At 47.3% G+C, this 6,000-nt stretch overlaps 1 long non-coding RNA gene across 2 annotated transcripts in view; it reads right to left on the bottom strand.

Moving 5' to 3' along the window:
• The window catches only part of LOC129858028 (uncharacterized), a 133,849-nt gene that overhangs the window by 106,064 nt on the left and 21,785 nt on the right, over window positions 1-6,000 (bottom strand). For both annotated transcript variants that reach the window (XR_008759974.1, XR_008759975.1), the window contains exon 2: window positions 1,409-1,529. This is a non-coding gene — a long non-coding RNA (uncharacterized LOC129858028). The remainder of the gene's footprint in view (window positions 1-1,408; window positions 1,530-6,000) is intronic.

The following is a 6,000-nucleotide window of genomic DNA, read 5'->3' as shown; positions in this document are numbered from 1 at the left end:
CCGATTTCATTGTCAGTACCTTCTATCATCTTAATGGCCAAACATAATCACAAGTTCCTCTTTAGCCTACAATGGAACCCTGCTCTCATCAATAATATTGCTAATCATTGTTTGTATTGCAGCTGTGATACCACTGGACAGTGACACAAATCTAATGTGCTGAAGCCATTGAATCGATTGGTGATTCCAACTCGGAACCGCCATTAAAAATGTAACGATTCGTCTGGGCCAGGCAAATGCATTCCGTGATCATGTCAGGCAATCACCACCGTGCAGATTTGCTCGCAGAGGATAGAGTTATCTCGCACAGATAAGCTGCACAGACACACACACTCGCACAAACACACACACACACACACACACACACACACACACACACACACACACACACACACACACACACACACACACACACACACACACACACACACACACACACACACACACACACACACACACACACACACACACACACACACACACACACACACGGCTCATAAGCTGTAACCCATCCAATATGCAGAACTGTCAGGCAGCGCTCGGGGAGGCCATGCTAGACAGCGCAGTTAATCCTGCACGCTACCTTCTATCCAATCCCAGTCCTCCCTGGCCCAACCCGTGCTAGTGGGCCAATCCGGTGCGCCAGACACGGCCCCATCCCAACCCCCCATCGCCACACACACACATTTAAAGCATCCGATCCAGCTGTGATTATTGGCCAGGAGCCAAGCTGTCTGTCTGGCCGGGGTGTGGCATGCATGGCAGGGAAGTGTGTGTGTGTGTGTGTGTGTGTGTGTGTGTGTGTGTGTGTGTGTGTGTGTGTGTGTGTGTGTGTGTGTGTGTGTGTGTGTGTGTGTGTGTGTGTGTGTGTGTGTGTGTGTGTGTGTGTGTGTGTGTGTGTGTGTGTGTGTGTGTGTGGTGTGGCAGGGGGTGGGATGGCGTTCCCTGGTACAAATAGAGCAACATCTGAACTCTGGTAGTAGATAGTGCCTCGGCAGCACGCGAGATAGACAGAGAGGGAGGGAGGCAAGGAGCGAGACGGGGTTACTATGCCAGTGTGTGAGAGAGAGAGAGAGTGAGTGAGCGTGACTCTGGAGATTAGAAGAGGCGAAGCCAGCTGATGAATCATCCTCAGCTCACAAACCTCTCTTGGCCCAGATCACAGAGCTAGATAAAATAGAAAGGCAGACTTACACTATGTAATACTCAGACTGGGATACATCCACTTTGATCTCAGATTCTAGGTTTGAGTACTAGGAGGTCACCTCTGACATTGGCAGTTTGATTATACGTGGGATAGATGGAGGATTGCCCTGCTCCAATATAACACACATAGATGTACACGCATACGCACACAAACATGGACGCACACTTCTAAGAGGAGGCTGATGTATGAGTGGGGACTTACCTGTGGTTCAACAGGAGTAGTCTACCCCAGAGCCAACTCTTAGGAGTGATATCAAGTTGAAGGGTCACAAGCCAGGTGAGGGGTCATACTCAAACCAGGAAGTAGAGGAAATAGAGATTTTCTGAAATAGAAACAAAGCATATACTTAACACATAATACCTGCATTAGTTTTATTTCTAAACAAATATACCTCTCCTTATTTCCTTACGTATATTGGCACCATAGGTTTTTCATGTATTCTGTTAACAGTCCTCTCTCCTTTATATTTGTGATGAAAGGTCATGGCTGAGTGTGAATAAGTACTTTCCCCTTTTTTTCTGATTGTTTTTTGTCATGTCGGACATTTCACTCCACTTATATCCCGTTGTTTGGTGATAAACACATATTGCAAATGTTTGTAGACGTTGCTAGCGTGTACAACACAGGAGGATGGTAACACCTTAATTGGGGAGGACGTGCTCGTGTTATTGGCTGGAGCGGAATTGGTGGAAAGGTATAAAATACATCAAAACACATGGTTTCCAGGTGTGTGATGCCATTCCATTCACTACGTTCCAGCCATTATTATGAGCTTTCCTCCCCTCAACAGCCTCCACTGGTGTACAAGCATATTCCCATAGCAAATGTCCCACGGTAAGAACAAGATCAGACTAGAGAACAACGTTGAAACTTTTTTATATTTAGAAGTTAAGATACATTGTATCGCCGACCTACTCACCACCTTGGGTTGTTTGCGGACTTATTTAGGAAAGTAGGCGCCTGCCATGTCCACAAGTTATCCAGCATGTACACACACACGCCCAGTAAGAAAGTTCTATGTTGAGGCCATTGATACGAAAACTATTGAGAATGATTTATTATAGAGTGACATCATCTTTATTGATGAAATAACTGTTTATTATCATTTTGGATTATTCCAGTGTTAGGGGTTGTTATTTTAGTGTACTGAGTTTGTGTAGAACCTGTTCAATGTATTTTTTGAACGAATGACTGGTAAATAAAAGTATTGGATTGTCTGGTCTCTAAGCCACCCCTCCATGCTTTCACTCCAGACTAAGGCTTCACAATATGGTGCTGCTGCTTTTTCTATAACATAAATACTTATTGATATCTGTCAAAGCGAAGGGGGCTTACTTTTTTTCATTTGTGTTTTTTTGTTGTTCCTGGAGTACTCCTTTTCTTGTCTGGAATTGTCAGGGTCATCTTCATTGTGTTAATACAATGACAAATAGATGGTTTTCAATGGTTTAGAGGAGGGGGGAAAACAGGCGCATACACAAACACACAAACAACTCTCTTACTAAAGCTGAGAGTGTGCTGCTCTGTGTTGATTTGTCTAAAAGGGTTAAAGGCATAATGGCGTTTAATCCCCCTGGGTCTCCCCCCCGCCCCCCGCCAAACACACACACACACACACACACACACACACACACACACACACACACACACACACACACACACACACACACACACACACACACACACACACACACACACACACACACCAGCTCTAAAGACAAAGACATTTCCCTCAGCAATCAGCTGTCGAAGTCCCCTGGCTTTCCTGTTCTGATTGCCAGCCCATTGTCATATTGCCTATCGACTTGTTAGATTAAACAACATTTCACATGTCAATTAAATGAGTGTTGCCCTGGTGATTAGCAAATCCCACTAATTGTCTCCTCCTCCCTCCTCCTCGTCTCCCAGACATTTTCCACATGGAGGAGCAGGAAATGGTCTTTTGTCCTGACGGGCCCCAGTAGACATGTCAAAGATGTCTCCTCTCCTCCTCAGAATCCCCCTCTCTCCCTGTTTAGGGTATAGGGAAGAGGGCGGTATTAGGAGGGGGGTAGGTTCATACATAAGAGGATATAGGATCCAGTTTACAGGAGAGCCCTCCCCACTTCGCTTTGGGCAGTCCATTGACATGGTGCTGTGAGAATGCAAACATTCAGTACTAGCCAGCCAGCCAGACTACACACACTCGTCCTCCCACACGTGCAGCCCGGGCTGATAATTACCCAAGCAGCCTCTGGAGACCCCAACGCCTACACGGGGCCCCTAACCACTTTAGACAAGGGCCACGGCACTCCCAAGACCCTCCCTCTTTGTCTCTTTCTCACTGGCCATGCTTAGCTTAATGAATTTGATCTCCGGATCATCGTCCCATTTGTTCCATCTTATCCCAAGAGGTGTCTAGAAAATGCTAAGTTGGGCCAGGAAGCATCTTTTGAAGTGTCACTTGAAAAACTAGGCATAACTGGTCATTTTCCTTTAACGACAGGGAACATTCGTATTGCAAAGTTATGCCTTCTTAATACTGCAACATTTTGCATGTGGAAGTAACTCAAAGAAGAGGACCAAAACAGTCGCTGGGAGATTCTACACACCCTCAAGATTCTGATTATCTTGACATTCCTCTTATCTTGACATGATCTGAAAATCTTCAACACAAAAGGCACCAATCCGGTCCCTCAATAAACTCCAGAAAAAACGTCCCTCTCCTCCTCCAGTCCTTAAGGAGCCGCCCAATCATCCCTCGTCACAATTAACGACAGCGGACAGCAGCTCCAAACACTGGGGTGACATCTTAAACCAGTCCTCAATGGCCCCAACGCCCAGGCCCTCCCTAGTCCCCCCCCCCCCCCTGTATTCAGCACTAACCAAGCATTACACAGACCTACATTCACAACACACACAACCGCTCCCCTTCATAATGGAGGACACAACACCGGGTGGACCAGCCCAGATCCCAGGCGGTTTAGTCCGCACTTTATCAGACCTTACAAAACGGCCACGCCTCATTGAGCCTACATTGACTGGTGGTTTCCTTTAAGAGCAGCACAATGAATGGGTCAGGCCTGGTCTTCCCTTTGTGCCTGGGCAGCGGACCAGAGACGACACACCATATAGACCTTCTGGAGGAGGGATGGATGGAGAGGGGGAACGAAGGAAGAGAGGGACCCTGCCTCCTAACAGGAAACCACTCCTTACCGTTGTAATAAATAGCCTATCTAGCAACACAAATAAATACAGCACACCAAAGTAACTCTCCTTAGCATGTGTCTTATACGCAACTAGGAGTCATGACTTTTCCTTTGCCATGGCCAGGCTAATTGCTCACTGAGAGATAAACTCATTAGCACACCCTACCTGCAACATTGCTAGCTCCCTTCTCTCGTCTAGTTTAACCTACGTTCACAATTTGTGTTAACTAGACCAACCATCTCAGCCTCCCGGCTCCGTCGGTCGCGGGAGCACTCCATCCGAAGGCTAACTCCGCACCCATGCAGTTTCCTTCAGCCATCACTGAGCTAGCCACAGCACACCTTCACCACAAGGTAGCTGCTAGCTAGCTAACACCTCAGGTAAGCTAACCAAACAAGCATTACTACCTGCAACACAGTAACATTGCTAGCGCCCTTCACTTGTCTAGTTTAACCTACGTTTATTCATGTCAACTAGACCAACTGGGTTGCCCACCGGCTCTGCGGTTGTGGAAGAATACCTACCCAAAGTCGAACTGCCCCCACGCGGTTCCCTTCGGCTAGCACTATGCTAGCTACAGCATACCTTAGCCACAAAGTAGCTGCTAGCTAGCTTAAGCATTACTATGCTCACCGAAGATAGCAAAGCGGTGAGGCTTCTACTAGCTAGCTTACAGTGGCTAGCTCTCTGGAAAGCAAGCTAATCACACAAGCATTCCCACCTGCACATATGGTTGCATTAGCATGGCTAGATAACTCGGAAACCAGTTCTCCACCTGCCAAGATCGTAGTATTGCTAGCTCCCATCTCTCATTTAGTACAACTTGTTTGTATGTTCACTCGTTTGTGTTGACTAGACTGACCGGTTTAGCCTCACAGCATTAACGTTGGAGGATTTTCAGCCCGAATTTGAACAACACACCCACGCGGTTGCCTTTGGTTTTCACTGTGCTAGCTCAAGCTTACCCTTAGCCTCACGAGATGGTTGCTAGCTAGCTAACGCCTACACTAGACACACGACAATTGCGTTCATACACAGTGCTCACTTCACCTAGCTATTAGCCATGAGGCATCTAATGAGCTAGCTCGTAACAGGGTCACAGGGCCGTGTTATTTCGAGAAAAGTGTCTCTTTTTGACGACACCTGGGGGTGCCACCATACTACCTCTGGAGAGTGCGAGTCATCAGGCTTGTGGACAGCACTTTCTCATTGCGGAATTGAGGTGCATGCGCAGTTACTCCCTAAGGGCTGTCAACTATTATGAGGGGAAACAAGCTTCAGTTTGCTTATGAAATCACCCATTTTCCACTGGGTTTTATTTTCAAATAGTAAATGGCAACTTGACAAAAGAAGAGTCACATGCGCAAAAAACAAGGCCGAAGCCTTCAACTTCTCCCTTCCCCGCAGATCCGGACCCCATGGCAGCCCGTTGGTTTCTACATCCTGCCCCAGCCTCACAGCTGGGAGGGGGCAACAAGCTGGCCTTAGTGGACTGAAGATCCCGGCGGCGCAGCAGTCTGACAAAACTCAGGCTAGGCCCCTGAACCAGGCCAAACCTGTAGGGAAGCAGTCTTACAATAAGGGAGGTAAGAAGGGTCGGCAGT

Source organism: Salvelinus fontinalis, chromosome 6, assembly GCF_029448725.1.
Source record: "Salvelinus fontinalis isolate EN_2023a chromosome 6, ASM2944872v1, whole genome shotgun sequence".
Lineage (NCBI taxonomy): Eukaryota > Metazoa > Chordata > Actinopteri > Salmoniformes > Salmonidae > Salvelinus > Salvelinus fontinalis.
Note: the sequence above shows the minus strand (reverse complement) of the source record. Positions and strands in the feature narration are given on the sequence as shown.